Source organism: Lactuca saligna, chromosome 4 (assembly GCF_052625555.1).
Source record: "Lactuca saligna cultivar CGN05327 chromosome 4, ASM5262555v1, whole genome shotgun sequence".
NCBI classification, from domain to species: domain Eukaryota; kingdom Viridiplantae; phylum Streptophyta; class Magnoliopsida; order Asterales; family Asteraceae; genus Lactuca; species Lactuca saligna.
Window position 1 is genome coordinate 253,017,133 of NC_136420.1, and position 21,244 is coordinate 253,038,376.

Here is a 21,244-nt window from a genome sequence, read left to right on the forward strand (position 1 = left end):
TGGTGAGGACCACGCCAACTCATGACTAATGATAGAAATAGACTCTTTACTGAACAAAAGTTTGGCCGATTTGAAAAAAAAATGTATGTTATACGATGATGTACTCCTAGTGTGTTCGATAATGTACTCTTTGTAAATGTTCTAGTGCTTTCTGTTTTCCCATTGATGTTAATACATCTATGTATCGTACCGCGATGAGCGAGTACATACAATGAAAGTGTTTTGAAAACTATTGTCGATACTTTATGCTACGATCCTCCTTGGTACCACTATGATCTTCTGTCATGTACAAGTTATGAATAATTAAGATGGATAAGACAATCAACTGAGTAACTCTGCCTCAAATCCACAACCAAACAAGGAACAAGAAGTAAGGCGGAATCACTCACTCTAAGTCTGCAAAATCTTAGCTATGCATAACCCTGATATACATACTAAGCCATCATAGCTTCTCTAAACGGATCATTTAGTTCTCTTGAATATTGTGGCTTGTTTCAATACGTGAGTTATTATAATTACTTTTAAGTGTTTTCCCCAACTTTTAATCTTATATAAATATAAATTAATTTTTAAAGTAATTATTATTTCGAGAACGTACCGCTGCTCACTGGCGACTTCGGGGTTGATTCTCTCGCGGTGATCATTAGAATTTGCCCATCCGCTCCTGAGTTCTTTGTTATAGGGCAGTCCCTCTGGTAATGTCCAGTCTCACCATAGCCATAGCAACCTTGGTTTTCTTCAACTCTAGGGACTTGGGAGATCGGTTGAGTCGGTGTCTTGTAGAAACGGACTATGCGTCCCTGTCTGTGGATGTTCAGAAACTGCATTTCCCGACATACCATGGTGTGGTGATAATTGCACCTTCCACACTTCGGGAGGGTTCCAGCATACCGAATGGTAGGTGCTGGAGCAGCAGGCATTGTAGCGGCATACATAGTACCTATTTGTTGCTCTTGCGAGGGTTCATGTGTTGTTCGCCTCTTCTTCCGCTTGTTCCCCGACTTCCATTCATAGTCCTCTGCCTTTGATGGATCGGGAACAGGGACTTCCATACCATGGCGGATTCCATGGTTGATGAGTCGCTGAGCTAGGCGTTTGGCACTTCGAATGTAGACGGTTTAGAACACAGTACATCTCCTTGAATCGGGGCAGGTGGTCCCTTAATGTACCTTTCAATCTTCCTACTCTCCGGGGTAACCATCCCAGGGTATAGTGTTGTCAGGTTGCTAAACCTGTCAGGGTAGACCACCATATCCGAGCCGATCATGGAAAGGTTCCACAGCTCATGCTCCAGCTTTTGTACTTAGCCCCTTGGACAGTACTCTCCCATCATTATTTCCTTCAAGTTTTCCCAGCCCATAGAGTTAGCCATTGATAGAGTCAGTGACTTAACATGGCCATTCCACCATGTTAAGGCTCTATCAGAGAAGGTGCAGGCAACAAACTTGACTTTGGTCCCTTCTGGGTATGAACAGATTTCGAAGACCGAATATGTGTTCTCGAACCATAGCATCAGAGCAATGACTCCTCCATCCCCATTGAAGGATTTGGGTTTGCAGTTCATGATGTCCTTATACGAACATTCTTGTAGGTATTCGTGGGTATCTCCTTGATTGGTTGGGTGAGCACCGCTACCAGATCCACTGGTACAACCTATGCGAATTTGGGTTAGGGTGGTTGTTGTTGCTGCTGTTACCACTACCTGAAAAGTAGCTAGGTCGAATTGTGGTGGCGGATTCTATGTCGTGCTGTTGACTACGGGCCTTATTGGTTTACCGTGAGGCATCTTTGCTAAAAGAATACAAAGACGGTATGGAATGAGTCTATAGTAGAGGTTATAAACCGAAAGCTGAAAAACAAAGTTATCCTAGTTCTAAATGTATCGGGTCTTGACTTCCACAAGGTTTTGGAAACGATTCATAAAAGAGTCTATACCTAATAAACTTTATGAATTAGAAATGGATGTCCTCGAATTAATATCTATGACCTGAATAACTATTACCAGTTGCATCCAAAGGAAATAATCCTAACACATAGGGTGAGCAGTGTTCCCACTAACTCAATAAGTTAACCAAGATTATTATTTATTAGTGTGTCGCGTATGATGTTGTGGTTACTTCGGTTGATCCTTCTTTGAAAAATTCTCATGAACTTGCCCTTGTTCCTCCTTGACTCTTCTATTGACTGCTATGAGGAAGTGGTTACTGTTGGGTTTTGAGCAATCTAACACTTCCTAAGTGTGCATGCAACCCTAATAAACCTTGGATCTATGTTTGTCTAAATACATGCAAAATAATAATTTTCCAAGGTTTATAACCTATCTAACATGACATGGGGAACATTTCAACATAAAAGAGTTAGAAGAGATTACATACCTTTTGGTGAGTTTGGTTCTAAGGAGTTTGAGGGCTAAGCACCAATAGTGTGAATGCCTCAAATGGAATCACAAACACCACAAACTCTTGGAAAACTTTGAGAGAGTATACACCCTTGTATAAAATCGGCCACACACAAGCACACACACACTAGTTCACTAGTTTCCTCTTAGGCTCCATTTCATGCTCCATAAGCATGCTTATATAGTGTGCATGGTTAGGGTGAAACCCTAATAACCCATATCTTTTCCTTTCCAAGGATCCATGGGTTAAAAGCTCCATGGATCATCCATGGACTTCCACATAAGCCTAGCCCATTAACAAATGAGTACAAGCCCACACTATATAAAACAAATAGCCCATAATCTAATTAGTCTTCCTTTTAATCTCTAAATTAATTCATAATTAATTTAAGACTAAAACTAATTAAATAACGTAACTTCATATTAATATATTATAACTCATAATATATTAATAACATATGTGTATAACTCTCATAAAATTATCCATAATAGTTTAGAAGAGATGCAACCCAAATGGACCATGTCGGTCGGATCAAGTATATACCAAATAAGTTATGGACTTAGACACCTTATCCAACAGACTCCCACTTGGATAAGTCTAATAACTGTATTTGCCTATAACTTCAGGAACCAACCAGCAATCGTAGCTCTCGAAAACTCCCTCGAACTATGAAGACTCTATTGAACTATGAAGCGCCATTTTAGATAAGTGATCACATAATCCTCTGTTCTCATGATATCAACCGGACAAACACATGGAACTATGTCTTGCTTATTGTCTAGCAGTTGTTTCTCGATTTTCCGATTTGTTTGACGAAGAACTTCACTGAGCACATCGGTTTATTTCTGACCAGGCCTGGTAGATGGGTCAACACAAAATCATCGAGGGGCCCAGATATCGCTTCAATTTCTAGAAGGAACAGATAAACTTCGACTGATATGCTTGTTCTACTACTTATTGAATTGTACACAAAGGCACGTTTTATAACATCAAGTTACTGATGCGTTTACGTACAATCAATGCACAACCAACTCATAGGTAACAACTCATATCTCTAGGTTTAAAGATTTATATGATATTATCGTCTCACGATCACTTGAGATAAATTCCATGAAGTGATACAAGTGAGCGTGGGTTTATACCAATACTCATAACTTATGAGTACTCATGAATGTTGCAGCAACCATTGCCATGTCTAAACACCTTTAAGGCATCTACAAACCCAATTCATGACAATCTTGATTCATACCTACTTCCGACGTATGATCGATTGTGGAGGTTTGAATAAATTAATTATTCTGGAAGTCAAAACATGCAAAACTGAAACAATAGTAAATAATTGACAATTATAGTAACACTTTACTCATAAATAAATCACAAATTTTATTCATCATCAAACTTCGATTACATTTTACAAGTTTCAAGCAAAACTATCTAATTTGTAAAACTAATATCGTCCCTCAGCCCAATGCGTCTTGCATGCTGAAAATGCTTAACCCTCGTCAGTCCCTTCGTAAGGGGATCTGCAGGATTCTCATCCGACGATATCCTCCTTGTCACAAGGAGTCCTTCTTCAATCTTGTGTCTTATGAAGTGATATTTTCTGTCAATGTGTCGGGATCTGCCATGATCTCTTGGTTCCTTGGCTAAGGTAACCGCATCATTGTTGTCACAAAAAATCTCTATAGGTTCCTTAATAGCTGGTACAACTCCAAGGTCTCCGATGAAGTTCTTTAGCCATATTGCCTCCTTCGCTGCTTCACTCGCTGCTATATACTCTGATTCAGAAGTCGAATCAGCCACCGTCTCCTGCTTGGAACTCTTCCAAGAAATTGCCCCTCTATTTAAGGTAAAGATCCATCCCGACTGAGAGCGGAAATTATCCCTATCAGTCTGAAAACCAGCATCACTATACCCTAATACTCTCAAGTCATCACTGCCACCAAGGGTAAGGACCCAATCCTTAGTCCTCCGCAGGTACTTGAGAATGTTCTTTACCGTGGTCCAATGAGCCTTGCCAGGGTTCCCCTGATACCTGCTGACCATGCTCAAAGAAAATGCCACATCAGGACGGGTACAAGTCATAGCATACATGATCGAGCCAACTGCGGAAGCATACGGTAATTGGCTCATCTCAGCTATCTCTGCCTCTGTACTCGGACTCTGAGTCTTACTCAGTTTGGTATTGCTTTGGATCGGTAAATCTCCTTTCTTGGAATTCTCCATGTTGAACCTTTTCAACACCTTATCCAAGTAGATACTCTGACTAAGTCCAATTAGTCTTCTACTCCTTTCTTTTAATATTCTTATCCCTAGGATATAGGTAGCCTCCCCTAGGTCCTTCATAGAAAAGCACTTCCCAAGCCAGGACTTAACCTCCTGCAAGGTTGGGATGTCATTTCCTATGAGTAGTATGTCATCCACATACAGTACCAAGAAGCTAACTATACTCCCACTAGCTCTGACATACACGCAAGGCTCATCTTCGCTTCTCGAGAAGCCAAACTCTTTTACCTTCTCATCAAAACAAAGATTCCAGCTACGAGATGCTTGTTTTAATCCATAAATGGATTTCTCAAGCTTGCATACTCTATTGGGGTACTCTGCACTGACAAAACCCTCTTGCTGATTCATGTACACATCCTCAGCCAACTTTCCGTTAAGGAAAGTGGTTTTGACATCCATTTGCCATATTGCATAATCATGAAATGCTGCAATGGCTAACATAACCCTAATAGACTTAATCTTTGCTACCGGCGAGAAGGTTTCATCATAATCAATACCTTGAGTTTGAGTAAAACCCTTCGCAACCAGTCGAGCCTTATAAGTATGGACCTTTCCTTCCATGTCTGTCTTCTTCTTGAAGATCCATTTGCATCCGACTGTTTTACGGCCTGGTACATTGTCAACCAAGTTCCAAACTTGATTGTCATACATGGACTGTATCTTGTTGTCCATAGCCTCCTTCCATTTAGCAGACTCCGGGCCTGCCATGGCTTCCTTAACACTGCTAGGTTCATCCAAATTTACCAGTGTACTATCACTGATGAACGTATCACCTTCTGTAGTAATATGAAAACCATAATAAAACGAAGGTGTGTTCCTAACCCATGTGGAACGCCTCGGAGGTACAGATTCGTTAGCTGGATCAAAAGGAGTTTCCTCCTCAGGTTGATTGCTAGTGTCTAAGGTTCCTTCACCAATTGATTCTTGAATTTCTTCAAGATCAATCTGCCTCCCACTGTCTCCTTGGCTTATAAATTCTTTCTCGCGAAAGATCCCTCTTCGTGCTACAAAGACCACATTCTCACTGGGTCTGTAGAAGAGGTAACCGAAGGATTTCTGTGGGTAACCGATGAAAATACACCTTTCACTTCGGGGTTCAAGCTTATCATGAGTTTCACGCCTCACGAAAGCTTCGCAACCCCAAATTTTGATGTGGTCTAAATTGGGAACCTTCCCAGTCCACATCTCATGAGGTGTTTTGGTAACCTTCTTTGTAGGGACTAGATTAAGGATATGGGCGACAGTCTCTAAGGCATACCCCCAAAAAGAGATTGGTAACGAAACTCGACTCATCATAGAGCGAACCATGTCCAACAAGGTTCGATTACGCCTCTCAGCTACACCATTCAGCTGTGGTGTCCTGGGAGGAGTCAATTGTGAGACAATCCCACACTCCTTAAGATAGTCAAGGAACTCGGTACTAAGATACTCACCACCTCGATCAGATTGAAGCATCTTAATGTTCCTGCCCAATTGATTTTATACTTCCTGTTTGAATTCCTTAAACCTTTCAAAGGTTTCTGACTTATGTTTGATTAAGTAGACATACCCATATCTACTAAAATCATCAATAAAAGTCACATAATACCGATTAGCATCCCTTGTGGCGGTTTTGAATGGCCCACATACATCAGTGTGTATTAGGTCCAACAAACCCTCACCCCTCTCACAAGTTCCAGTGAAGGGTGATTTTGTCATCTTTCCAAGTAGACAAGATTCACAATTATCATCTGATTTAGGGTCAAATGATTCCAAGACTCCACTCTTTTGGAATTGGCCTATGCGTTTCTTGTTTACATGTCCAAGACGACAATGCCACAATGATGCTTTATCTAGGCTAGTAGAAGAATCAATATACAACACATTATTTCCTAAGTTGTCTACAATCGACACAGTTTCATACACACCATCACAAGGTAATGCTTTAAAATAAAACACATTATTAAAGAAAGCATTAATACCACCACATTCATTATCAAACGAAAAGGTAAAACCTTGTTTGTACAAAGCATGAAAAGAAATAATATTCCTCGCCATTTCAGACGAGTACACACATTTATTCAAATCTAATTTTAACCCATTATTAAGCAACAAAGTATAAACTCCAATCTTGGAAACAGGTGAAGCCTTCCTATTCCCCATGATTAAGTTTATCTTTCCGTGCTCCACATCCTCACTTCTTCTTAGGCCCTGCATGGGTGGGTTTCACTTTCCCATCTTTTAGATCCTGCAAGTACTTAGGGCAGTTTTGCTTCCAGTGTGCCTTTTCATGGCAATAAAAGCATTCAGCATCCTTGGGAATGGCAGAAGGAGTGGCAGAACTGCTCTTGGTCTTTGATGAGGAGCCTTCAAGAGACTTTCCCTTGGTACCCTTCGAAGGGTGCTTCCTCTTCTTCCCTTTACCTTGCCCAATAGCTAAAACAGGGGTAGATGTTGGAGTAGGAGTAGTAGAGGTAACAACCGCTTTACCCTTCAGACCGGATTCCGTGGTCTTCAAGAGTCCTTGAAGCTTGCTGAGGGTAACTTCCTCCTTGTTCATATGATATGTCATTCGAAAATGATCATAACAAGAAGGCAAGGAGTGCAAAATGATGTCAATTGCCAACTCCTCAGGGATGTTAACATTCAGCTTCAGCAAACGGTCCACATACCTTTGCATCTTTTGCATGTGGCCCGTGACGGATTCACCGTCCTTCATGCGGGTAGTTATTATGGAGGAGATTATTTCATACCGCTCCTGACGAGCACTCTGATGGTACCTTTCCATAAGGTCTTGGTGCATTTCAAAAGGGTAGAAATCTTCATATGACTTTTGGAGCTCGGCTGTCATCGTGGCCATCATGATACATGCCACCTTAGTAGCATCTCTCTCATGATTCCTGAATTCAGCGATCTCCTCAGGAGTAGCAGTAGACTCATCAAGTTCTTTTAACTCCTTATCGAGGACATATTCTTTGTCCTCGTAACGAGTAACCATCCTAATGTTCCTAATCCAATCCATGAAGTTGGAACCATCAAAGATGACCCTCACACAAAGATTCATGAGAGAGAAAGAACCAGTTGGGTTAGAGCCTGAAGCATTAGTGTTGGAAGACATCTGAAAAAGAGAGTAAGTTTAGATTAGATATATAGAATCCTTAATAAGACACCCAAATGTAATATTAAGGCTAGGATCCAATCACAATATATTACACTTAGAAGAGGGATGCCGTAATCTAAGTAATAATATATTTGAAAAGTAGGCGAATGACGATTCACCAATTTCCACCACGAAAACGAAATGATTTATTAGGTTTAATTGGATTTGAAATTCCTAGATTCTTTTGAGATTCATTGAACTTTTCAATGGCATGTTTCAATCTCGATTGTGCCCTTCAAGTTTTGTGACTGGGATGCCGAGGATCACAAAACAAGGTGTGAATAACCATGCTAATTCACTTGGTACCCTTAATATTATCACCTAATCAATGTGTCGGTTAACCACACACGCTCCATTGATCTATGACAAACATTAAGTCACCCTTCGTGATCCTTACTAGTCCTAGTTAGTGTGCCGGTTAACCACACACGCTCCACCAACGACTTGGTAAGGTACAAAGTGTGAATTCCATGGACTAGCACCATGTTCACATTTTTCCTAAAATAACTAAGATTGGGAATTAAAAGAGTTTAGTTACTTTATAATATTCATTATACTTTTAATGAAGATTTAAAGTCATTGTTCTACCCGTTCGGCTAACGACCCTCCACCGATCAAGCAAGCGGTGGGTGAGAATGGACACCCATTAAGTCGCCATTTTATAGACAACAACCTTATACCCACCTTAAAGACCGGCTTCGTGAATGAGGCCTACTAATGGTAAAACGAATTATTCTTATACATATATATAATAATTAACCATTAATGTTATAAATAGTATAAGGGTTGAATTTTAACTATTAAAACTCTAAGGGTTGGAATTAAAGTTTATTAAAGTGTTTGAAACTTTACAAATTCCAAAACTTGAGGGCAAGTTTTGTAACTTTGCAAAACTCTTCATTTCATAACTTATGAATTAAAGATTCATAAAAATGAAGACTCTTCATTTTCATGTAACTTATGTGTTTTAAGTGTGTGTTAAATAAGAGTGACCTTTGGAAATCCATAACTTGAGGAAAAATTATGGACTTCATTAAAACACATAAATGATCAAGAATTAATCCTAAACAATTCAGCAAATAATTCCTATCATCTTCTAAATTCATAAGAACATGAACATGATCATCAAAATTCAAGAATTATATGAACACATAAAATCATGGAATTTTGATATATGATATTGAAAATGGATTAGAACAACCATTACACCAACTAAAATAAGTTTTATAACACCAAAACAGTTTAGGGTAATGTTTCTAGTCCATTTCCAGCAGCAAAAATCGAAAAATTGCACTCTTTCGATCCGACTCGTCGAGTGCATGAACTTACTCGTCGAGTAGGTTGAAGTTTGCCTTGGACTCGTCGAGTCCCCCCAATGGACTCGGCGAGTCCACCATGAAGACAGCAACGATTTCGACTTTTATCACTATTTTGCATCAAGTATCAAACAAGCAAGCCTAGGCTTTGATACCACTGTTGGGTTTTGAGCAATCTAACACTTCCTAAGTGTGCATGCAACCCTAATAAACCTTGGATCTATGTTTGTCTAAATACATGCAAAATAATAATTTTCCAAGGTTTATAACCTATCTAACATGACATGGGGAACATTTCAACATCAAAGAGTTAGAAGAGATTACATACCTTTTGGTGAGTTTGGTTCTAAGGAGTTTGAGGGCCAAGCACCAATAGTGTGAATGCCTCAAATGAAATCACAAACACCACAAACTCTTGGAAAACTTTGAGAGAGTATACACCCTTGTATAAAATCGGCCACACACAAGCACACACACTAGTTCACTAGTTTCCTCTTAGGCTCCATTTCATGCTCCATAAGCATGCTTATATAGTGTGCATGGTTAGGGTGAAACCCTAATAACCCATATCTTTTCCTTTCCAAGGATCCATGGGTTAAAAGCTCCATGGATCATCCATGGACTTCCACATAAGCCTAGCCCATTAACAAATGAGTACAAGCCCACACTATATAAAACAAATAGCCCATAATCTAATTAGTCTTCCTTTTAATCTCTAAATTAATTCATAATTAATTTAAGACTAAAACTAATTAAATAACGTAACTTCATGTTAATATATTATAACTCATAATATATTAATAACATATGTGTATAACTCTCATAAAATTATCCATAATAGTTTGGATGAGATGCAACCCAAATGGACCATGCTGGTCGAGTCAAGTATATACCAAATAAGTTATGGACTTAGACACCTTATCCAACAGTTACATCTTTCTGGATTTGTCGTGCGAGAATGGAAGTGTCTAAAGAATCTATGAGATTTAATTGAAACTTTATGGGGTGATCCTTACAGAGTCGTTCTATAATTGAAAAATGTATACAAGTTGTATATAACTTAAGATTAAATAGACCTTTAATAAGTGATCTTACTCCAAAACCACAACCAAACAAGGAACAGGTAGTGAAGCGTAGATCACAAATTCTAAGTCTATAAAATCTCAATTATATAAAATGTTAGGAGTAAACATTGCAAGATTATAGACCTATCCGTAAGGGTCTTTTAAGTTATCACATAAGTTACTTATATAGTGCCTAAAATACTCTTATAGTATTTTAATGTAATGTACTTGGAACGTTTCAAAACTTGTTATCGTGTTATAGTGTCATAAAATACTCCCATAGTATTGGAACTCTATGTACTGATCTAGAATTCTCTTGGCTAGCATTAGGTAAGTTTTAAGACCATTGCAACAACACATCACTCCCAAACACATGTCGGTCACACCTCGAATGAATATAGTTGATCAGGCTATATTGATCCTAGGTATGATTACATAACTATCCAGGATTGACCGCAGTGTTCAACCTTTAAATACTTCTATTTTGTTCTTCTTGTGATACTTGTTCTAGTATGTATACATGTATAAGCAAGTAGGTATATTTTTATAACATATTGTTATATTCTTACAATATATTATTATCCAGAGCACTTAAGCCCCAATATATTTATAGTTGTATATCTTTTATCGGTTGATATACTTAGTTCACTATAAACAATGCTCTGATACCAATGTGTCACACCCCAAAACCGGAATGGCAGAAACGTTTGGGGTGGATGACATCATGTTTAGTATCACAAGACATGCATCATAGTAATCAAAGTAACAAACAACCATTTCATTAGAAAGAAAGTGTTTACAAAGTATGTGGTTCACATAACATAGACAAAAAGTAAATAAGAAAAAAAGACATGAAGTTATAATGCTCCATCATCTGAATTCCCAGTGTGCATACCTGTCTACTGGTTTCCTGAGAATACAAGTTATTTTGAAAGCGTAGATCAGCATTTAAATTGGTGAGTTCATAAGATTTTAGTGATGTAAGTAAGTTGGAAGAAAGTTGTAGTAAGTTGTAAGTTCTGTTTTGTTTAGAAACGTTCGCCTGTTCCTCTAGAAAATCCTATATTTCCTACTTTGATGAAAGATAAGTAAAAAAGACTCTACAATCCTTTCTATGAATACTAAGTGGATACAAGTTATATAAAAACCCAGAGTAAACAAACAATCAATTGTGTGTATCTACCCTAAGCCCACAACCAAACAAGGATCTGGGAATGAGGCGGAAGACACACCTCCCATTGTTTATTAGATCATCATTGTATATATCCCTGACGTATTCACTTGGTACTTACGGAGCTAATTGCAATAGTTCCTTTATATTTGATGAAAACATTCTTTAAGAAAACCCTTATTTCTTTTAGTGAAAATGGTAACCACAGTGGTTCCTTCTATAATCACTTTGTTTATACTAGCTATATATAATCTAATATCAAATAGATAGTTAATTGTGTAAATCTGCCCTAAGCCCACAACCAAACAAGGAACAGGAAGTAAGGCGGAAAGCACACATCCAACTACCTATCGGTTATTAATTATATATAACCCCAATGTATAAACCAACATATTATAGATTTAACCACTTAAGGTCCTTTAAGTTATATTGGTTTAATAAAATTGATTAAACTCTTTGCTGGTAAGTTTCTCGTTTTGTATACCAAATATTCTATTTGAAAAGGTATGTTTTTACAAGAAAATGGTGCATCGAATTAGTGTAATATGACCTGACCCATACCTGGTACCCCTTATCATGAATTGGTGTATACGGGACATATATTTAGCTAAGGTCGAATATATAGTAGGCTGAGTGAATCTGCACTAACCCCACAACCAAAAAAGGAACATGAAATGAAGCCGAAAGCACACATCCTACTACCTGTCGGATCTGATTAATATATGACCCTGATGTGTACACTAAGGAATCATAGAGTTAGCATTATAGGTCCCTTTCTACTGAATGTACTAGACTCGATTGTTCTGTTTGTTGTTTGAAAAGATGTAAGTTTTCCTTAGTTTATAACTATCTTAACTCGAAAATAGTTTTCATTAATTTCAAGTGGAACTGTCACAATATGAAAGTAATGGGAAAATGTAAGTACTTAGTTATCTTTTGAATTCACATCCTGAAGTACTGAATACCTTAAAACGAGGATGTTTTATTAAGGTCATAATGTGATGTGGTTGTACCCATACTATACGCTCTCCCTCCAAGAGATTCTGGATACAAAACGCGACTTCAGTAAAAAAATTACTGAGCTGTGAAGTAGTCTCACATTAAAGTTATAGTAGTCTTATATACCCAATTTGTTATCACCTTTAGTTTAGAACAATGAGTTAGTGACTATTGGTATAATTAGACCCTGTATTGTTCTTCTGTTATAACATTTAGTAAGTTCTTGATGTTATAGTATCTTAGTATGTTCCTTATTGTGACAACCCCAAATATATTGCCGTTACAAACCCTATTTTCACTAACGGAATGCGTCACTATATGTTATTTTCGGTAATGTTTGGAGTCGTCAATAAACAAATATCTAGTTATTTATATGTTCCGATATTATCATAAGTATTTATAACTTGTAAATGTTAACCCCGTTTAATTAAATAGGGTTATATTACTTTTCAACCACCTCACCCGGGTAAAAAGTTTTAACCTCGTTAAACTTTAGCATCGGATAGCCGTGTATCGGGTGCAATACCCGAGACATATATAAACAAATGGACACTACAATTGAACTCTTTTACCACACCTGCACTCTCTCTCACTACTTTCTCTCTCTAGACCCAAAACCGACCCCAAATCCGCAAATTCTGGCTTCCAAACGTAAGGACTCATTCCCTATCTTATTCTAAACATACATCATTGTATTTAGAGGCCAAAAATCATAGAAAACAAGGACCAAAAGGGAGTTTACGGCCTAAGAAGCCCCTTAGGCCGTAAACACCTAAAAACTTGTCAAAAGCCTCATTTTTCCTTCCTTTAAGTTTATGTACTAATTAAGGGATATACCTAGGAGAGTTTGGACATTAAAACACAAGAGTTTGAAGCTTAAAAAGGAGTTTACGGCCCAAGCTTATGCTTAGGCCGTAAACACCCCAAAAACCCTTGTTAAAAGCCCCAAAAACTCATCTAGGGTGTTTAGTAATTTAGTCTTGACACTAGGAAATGTTTAAGTGCGTTACACAACACCATTTGAGGACAAAAAGAGGAGTTTACGGCCAAGTCTAAGCTTGGGCCGTAAACACCCAAAGTTTATGTCAAACAAGTCCCAAAAACTTATCTAAGGCATGTAAGGAATTTAGCTAAGGCCCTAGGAAGTGTGTTGTACCTTTAAACTTCTCATTTTGAGTCCAAAAGAAGAGTTTACGGCCAAGGATATTCTTGGGCCGTAAACTCCCCAATTCTTATGCCAAAATGTCCCAAAACTCCATCTAAGGCCTTCTAGAATTTACCTAAGGTGAAGGGAAGTGTGTTGTGCCAATTAAACATCCATTTTGAGGGATTAAATGGAGTTTACGGCCCAAGCACAAGTCTTGGCCGTAAACTCCCCAAAATGTCACAAATTGAGGGTTTAATCCCTCCATATTAGTTCAAGACACATACTATTGAATTAAGGAAGTGAAATAAGGCCTTAAACTTGTATTTTGGAAGACCACATGAGTTTACGGCCAAGCCTAGGGGGCTTACGGCCGTAAACCCCCAAGGAGTGGCCTTTGGGCCATGAACTCCAAGGGAGTGAGCTCATGGACCCTCCCGTAAATCTTTCTTAGCCTTATACCACTCCCGGGAACCCCGTCTAGGCCCTAAAACCCCGAATTGATGCTAATATGCCTAAATACTTAAATGGAAAGCATAAAATGATTAATGTCTTGTAAAACACATATTTTCATATGACATTAGGGTCCTAAAAGGTGCACAAGTCATTATTTGGAACAAAACGCTCAACCGACATTCTTACCCGATTTACCCGATTCACCCGATTTACGTGATTTCAGGTGAGTTCATACCCCTTTAATGAACCTTTCAAATGTTTTATATGTTTTAGGGGGGGGGGGGGAGACACAAGTTGAATATACATGTTTATGAAAAGTTACACAAGGCAGTTAATCATGTTACAGAATTAATCACATGTGATTCACTACCTTTAGTTCAAATCACATGTGATTTATCACTATGCCTTATAAATCAATCATTTGTTTTCAAAACTATTTTGGATAAACAAACAAGTTTTAAATGTTTCTTTTGTACAATACTTTTATTTAATAAATGTCCTTATAAAAATGTAACCACACTGATATATTTATATAAGTAAGACTTGAAGGACTTAGGACCGATAGCTCGCCTTATTTCCTGTTCTTGTTTGATTGTGGGCTTAGGGTAGTGGTTATCCGTATATTAGTACGGATTAGAAGTACTTCTTATTTCATTAGATGCCTAAATCACTAACCTGACTAGAACCACACACACTAAATTAACTATAATAGGTATAGTTAAGGTCTTTATCCCTCGTTTTAACTACTACTCTACACTACTATAATTCTCTCTATTATGAAACTATACACTAATAAGAGAATACAATACGAGTCATACAAAAGACTACTCCACTATAATACAAGGTAAAGTACTAATCATGAGATAACTCATTAACCCACTACGAGATACTCTATTCACTACGCACTACGCCCGAAGTTTTCCGATAGGAAGACGGCACTACATGTATAGATCTATACGGGGCAGACGCTATTACATCCTGATTGTTAATTTCAGTCCGAGCCGCTCAGGTCCAGGGATGCCTTTACTCCACTACACTGTACATGACCGGGAAGGTCATGGGGGCCCGCTATTACTCACACTATTGGTAACATACAAGAAATACACTATAACCGCACTAAAATACTAAACAAATGATAAAGTTAATATCCCGAAGTAAATAAGTATCTAATACTAAAGGTAGCTGCACCACTATTATTACTTCAAGTACAACTTACCATATGGCTTTACTTATGGGTGAGTCACTATTATACTTCCATGATTAATGGTTTTCAAAGACAAAAATGTCATATTTCTTAAAGGTTTTTCACTATTATACATTTCTGGAAAATATAGGATTTTCTAGGTTTTACTACTACTTATGACTGTAAACTTTAACTTTCGTACTATCGAGTCTAATGCTTTTTATATAAGAACTCACACTAAACTCTTATGAACTCACCAGCTTTATGCTGATATTCTTTTCAAAATAACTTGTATCTTCAGGTCAAAGATAGACAGGTACGACTACAACATTTTTGGAGAAGATGGAGCATGCAAGTCCCATCTCTTATTTTTGTTCACTTTTGGTGTTTGTTGAACATTACAAAACACACTTGTAAATATACTCACTATGTAAATGAAATGGTTGTATGTTTCTTGCTTTTACTATTATGCAATTGTGATTATACCGTACACTACGTCCTCTACCCCGAAACGTATTTTGCCGTTATCGGTTTTGGGGTGTGACACTTATGTTATAGTATCTTAGTATGTTCCTTCTGTTATAGTATCTTAGTATGAAGTAAACCCCTAAACTATACCCATTATAGTTTACTAGTATGTTTGCTTGAACTGTTATTGAAAAGACTCATTTAACAACTATGTTATGATTGTACATTAAAAACGGAGTTTTATAAACTATAAAGTAACATAACTTAAAAAGATTTTTTGAAATGTTTTAATCACTTATAAAACATAAGCAAAGTTTGAAAGATTTTTATATCAAACATTTAAACAATTGTCAATTGTGTTCAACTTGTATCCCCCCCCCCCCCTTTAAAAGCATTTAAAACAGTTTAATAGATTGATTATAGGGATATAAACTCACCTTATGTGGGTGATTCAAATGAATATGTACTTAAGGATGAGAAGTTCCATGAATGAAGTCCCAAGACACAACGAGTCCTAAACGACATGTAATGGTATATATTGGCATAAATATAGGGTTTAGAAGCAACCAAATGCAAGGATACACCTTAAGGACTAAGAAACACTTTGACCAAGTGTTGGAATCACATGTGATTCATCTAAGGGGAGTGTACGACCACTTTGAGGAGTATGTGTCCACGGGTGTGCGGCCGCACACTCATGGTAATTTGTGCACAAAAGTGTATTCCAAAGGTAGGGAGGCTTGTGGGACAATTTCTCACCAAGTGTTGAAGCTAGAAATGCATTTTGAAGTCCCTTTAGGGGTGTTTTGAGGGGTGTATGGCCACACATGGGTGTGCGGCTGCACACACCTTGTGTTCTTGAGTTTTAGGCATTTTTAAGGTGTTAATCTAGTGTTCTTAATAAAATCTAAGCATAGGGAAGGATTACTTACGATCTGGAGGCTCAAGAAGGCTCAAAATCACCAAGAATAAGTGTGTGTTCTTGGTGAGATTTGAAGATCTAGCCAAAATATGATTTCCAATGGATGAAATCTGAGGGTGTTACTAGGTTAAAAGGATTAACCACAAATCAAGGGAAGAACACTTACAATCTTGAAGATCTAGGATGAAAATCGGATGGTAGTTCAGAGAGAAGTCGAGTTATTGGCTTGGGAGGGTGAAAAGAGGTAAAGGAAAGCTAAGTCCCACCTATATACTCAAGAGTGTGCTGCCAGGAGAGAGGTGTGCGGCCGCACACTTAAGTGTACGGCCGTACACTCCTCATGTTGGAGTGTAAGGCTTGTTTTCAGTGCTAGAAGGGTATGCGACCCAATCCTATACCCAATGCTTGAATGTACTGAGCTTTGAACCTTTTAAACGGACTCTAAACAAGGCTAGATGATAGCAGAAACGAGTCTGACACTCAGTTGAGTTGACTGGCTGAGATTTACAAGGCAAAAAAAAGTTTGAGTTGTCACATGAAGCATCACAAATTATTAAGCACATAAAAGCATCTTAGGAATCTTCCCTAATTAAGCTAGTGCTTGTGTCTATTCAGGCGTACTTCCTAAAATATATTCGACACACTCCTCACGATCATCGCTTACCATTCTAAGTTTAAGTCTAGAAATAAATCTTTATTCGTAGTTCACTTAAACTAATGCTCTGATACCAACTGTGACATCCCCACTTTCACGGCCAGAAAAGAGCGATTTGTTTATGCTTTATTTTGAAAATCAGAGTAACCTTTTAAAGAAAAGAGTTTTGCGGAATTTGTTCCCCAGAAAAACATGATAAATACGTTATCAAGCATTTTCGAAGAAATGTATTTTATTCATTTTTAAAACATTGGGATGTCATCGTCAATACATAAACATAAACATAAACAGAACTTACATTCATTATCACTATTGATTTAAATTTATTTAATTTCTCAGTGTAATGTAACTTCGTATTGACACCTGTGATACAAACAAACTGAGTGGGTCAGGATGGAAAACTTGGTGAGTACATAGGGTGTTCAACCCAAAATAATATAATTTTTATGTTTAATCATCAAACAATTAACTCAATTACCCATCCCCAATATCTTCTTTATTATTAAGGGTCTACCCTAAGAATCATTTATCCTACATTCATTCAATCCGAAGTCCATTGCTTCCAGGGTTTATACAACATACACTAAGTCGATAGCTGCCAATGCTCGTTCATAAAGCACTAATTCCATAGCTGCTGAAGGTCATTCACCGGGTACTAAATCCATAGCTACCAATGTTTATCTAATAGGTACTAAGTCCATAGCTACCAACGTTTATCTAATAGGTACTAAGTCCATAACTACTAGCATTTATCCAATAGGCACTAAGTCCATAGCTGCTGATGTTATTTATTTGACACTAAGGCTATAGCTTCTAATGTTGACTCATATCATCTTTCAACTCTCATCGTTCCTCTACCCATGTTTTACCCAACATATTCGTAGATATAAAATACATATACAGTTTAAATCATTTAAAACATGTATAAAATGATTCTTCCAACATAGAAAGCAAATATTCAAATAATATGCACACATAACACGTAATTTATATATAATAATCCATATCTATGTGTAAGATGAAACTAACTATGCACTCACTTGGTAAAGTGATGATTCCAAACTTGGATAGCGCTTCGCTTTTTAACAATATAATTTCATTCGACGAAACCCAATATTATTACCACTAGATTTTAATATAATATTTATTGCGAATAATTATTAGTCTAGATTCATCATTAACTCGGAGTCTACTTCATGATCTATCAAGTAAGGATCAATCAGGACGGACAGTTGGGAGGTAGGACCATTTCGGCATATAGATTTTCTGAAATCCAACAATTAAACCCAACGTGACCATTCTAGACACCTCTCTCGTAACTAGTTCAATCAGTATAACGACTTTGAATTACTGATAAATTTTATTTATATGTTCATAATAACGATATTATAAGCTATATTTAAAGTAAGGTAGCATAACTTACTTAGCTAGCAGTCGGACTCTGCTGGGGCAGAACTTCGTCGCTGAATCTTTCTAAGAAAGATTCTTACAATGCTTCAGCGCTCACCTTAATATAATAAAAACTACAGAAAGAGAAGTTGAATCACGAGGGAACGAAATGCTCGGGGGATAAGAATAGAAAGACTCTTGAATCAAGAGAATGGTGCAAGAAATATGAGAGCCTATAGGCTCTTATTTATATTAATTGAATTTTCAAAACCACCCTCTATATTTACTTAAATAACTAAACACTCCTTTATAATAATACTATTTTAAATAGATTTAATGATATTTGTACTAAACTAGTGTCGAAAAGTACTCAACATTAGTCTTATAACGACCACATCGTCGATAACTTTCTAATGATATATATATATATATATATATATATATATATATATATATATATATATATATATATATATATATATATATATATATAGACGTATATATGATTTGCACTTTATTTTAATACCTAAATGTGCTATTAAAAATTATAACTCGTGCATACGAACTCCATTTTTTACGTTCTTTATATCCACGCGTTGGCATTTACAAGTACAACGACTTTCATGTTGACACTGTCAAATAATTCTCATTCTATGTTAGATTTACAAAACTGTATCGAATTTATCGTGCTAGAAGAGTACGGACCAAGTTTCGTCTATATCTTTATCATACAAGCTCTACTCTCGACATTCTTTATATCCACGTGTTGGTATTTATGAGTACTACAACTTTCAATTAGATTCCATCGGTTAATTCTCATTCTATCTCGAATTTACAAATCTGTATCGAATTTGTCGCGCTTGAAGAGTAAAGACTAACTTTCGTCCGTATCTTTTAAATACGAGCTCCGTTTTCGACTCTTTTTATCGTTGGGCTCCTATTAACGAGATCTTAAATTCTTGTTTATATTGTTTTGGTTAAAAATCGACCAATCTAAAATTCGAATTTCGGGTTGTGCGCTGTTGTGTTAAATCTTAGAAAAATCATAACTTCCTCGTACAAAGTCAAATTTGGACGTTCTTTTTATGCACACTCTTGGTTTAACATATACTACGACTTTCGTTTAGATAGCTAAGGCTAGAAAGTATTTTATCGTAAATTCACTTTTTACGATTCTCGGTGTCGTATCGGTTTTGCCGTAAAACTTCGACGGGTCATAACTTCTTTGGTATAACTCGAATGTCAGTGTTCTTTATATGTACAGAACCCTTGTGACATATAGTATAACTTTGTCAATATTATTTATTCTAAATATTCTTATGTCAAAAAATTTATTTTTGACGTTTATTGTCTCAAATATATTGTATTAGATAAGCAAAGACAGAGAAGAATATCACCAAAAACAAGGGATGTGCCTAGCAACTAACAAATGCGGCGATTCCCGAGATTCTGGAGACGATCTCGGCAGAATTGCCGTGAATTGATTTGAATGAAGATTTTGGTTCCTTGAATAATTTTATTATATTGTTGTTTAATTTTCAAGTCTTATGTTAATGTCCACTCTAGGAATCAAATTAATTGTTGTATTTCTTATTTATTGTAGTTCACCATAGAGTTGTATTGTCTGATATTGATTGTACACGAGAGTTGGAGTAAGTTTGTTTTTAAGTGTTATGAATGTTTGTTTGGATTTTTGTTCGACTCTTAAAAATAGATTGTAACTACATTTCTAACCCAACACCCATTTATAAGATCAACACTATTGTTGGAATCGAAATGCTCCAATCCAATTTCATTTCCAACACCAGAAAATGGAGAAATGACAAATTACTCTAGAGCGGAGTAATATATTCACCAACTGCAAAAAAATGCACTAAAAATCGATGTTATATTACACAAAACGGAGTTACGATCTCTTTTTAAGGGTTGGCCAAAAAGCCACGCTGACATTTATAACACTTAAAAAACAAAGTCACTTCAGCTCCCGTGTATGATTAATATATGAAAGTACAACTCAATGGTGACATACAATAAATAACAAATGCAACAATTAAATTGATTCCTAGAGTGGAATTGATGGAAAATAAGACTTGAAAATTAAAAAACAATGTAAGAGCAATTAGTAAGAATAACATTTTATAATAAAATTAGTCAAGGAACCATAAGCTTCATTCTAGTCGATTCATGGCAATTGGAGAAACCAAATTTATCCATCATACCTAAAACGATACCTTTCTCAATGCTCCCCTACGATTGAATAAGATTGGGCCATATTAATATTTAAATTGCAAAATGAAAAATACCCTTGCCCCCATATGCTAATTGGAATTGAGTGTTTCCCTTTTATCCCTCTTACTATATGTGAATTTGATTAGGGCTTAACAAAGAACTTAACAATAACCTAATTACGATTTTCAATTTTTTCTTAGTACACCACACAACCTATATACTATAATTATCTTAAATAGCATAAAGATCAGATGCTAGTAAAAAGACATATCTTTACTATTACAATAGCTTTGATCTTTGAAAATGGTTAGTTGAGCTTTGTTTGAAGCTTTTCAAAATCCAATGATCATAAGGTACCATTTGATAAACTTTCTTAGGGTATAAAAAATAGTCTTTTTTCTTCTATTGTTAGTTATTCTGATTC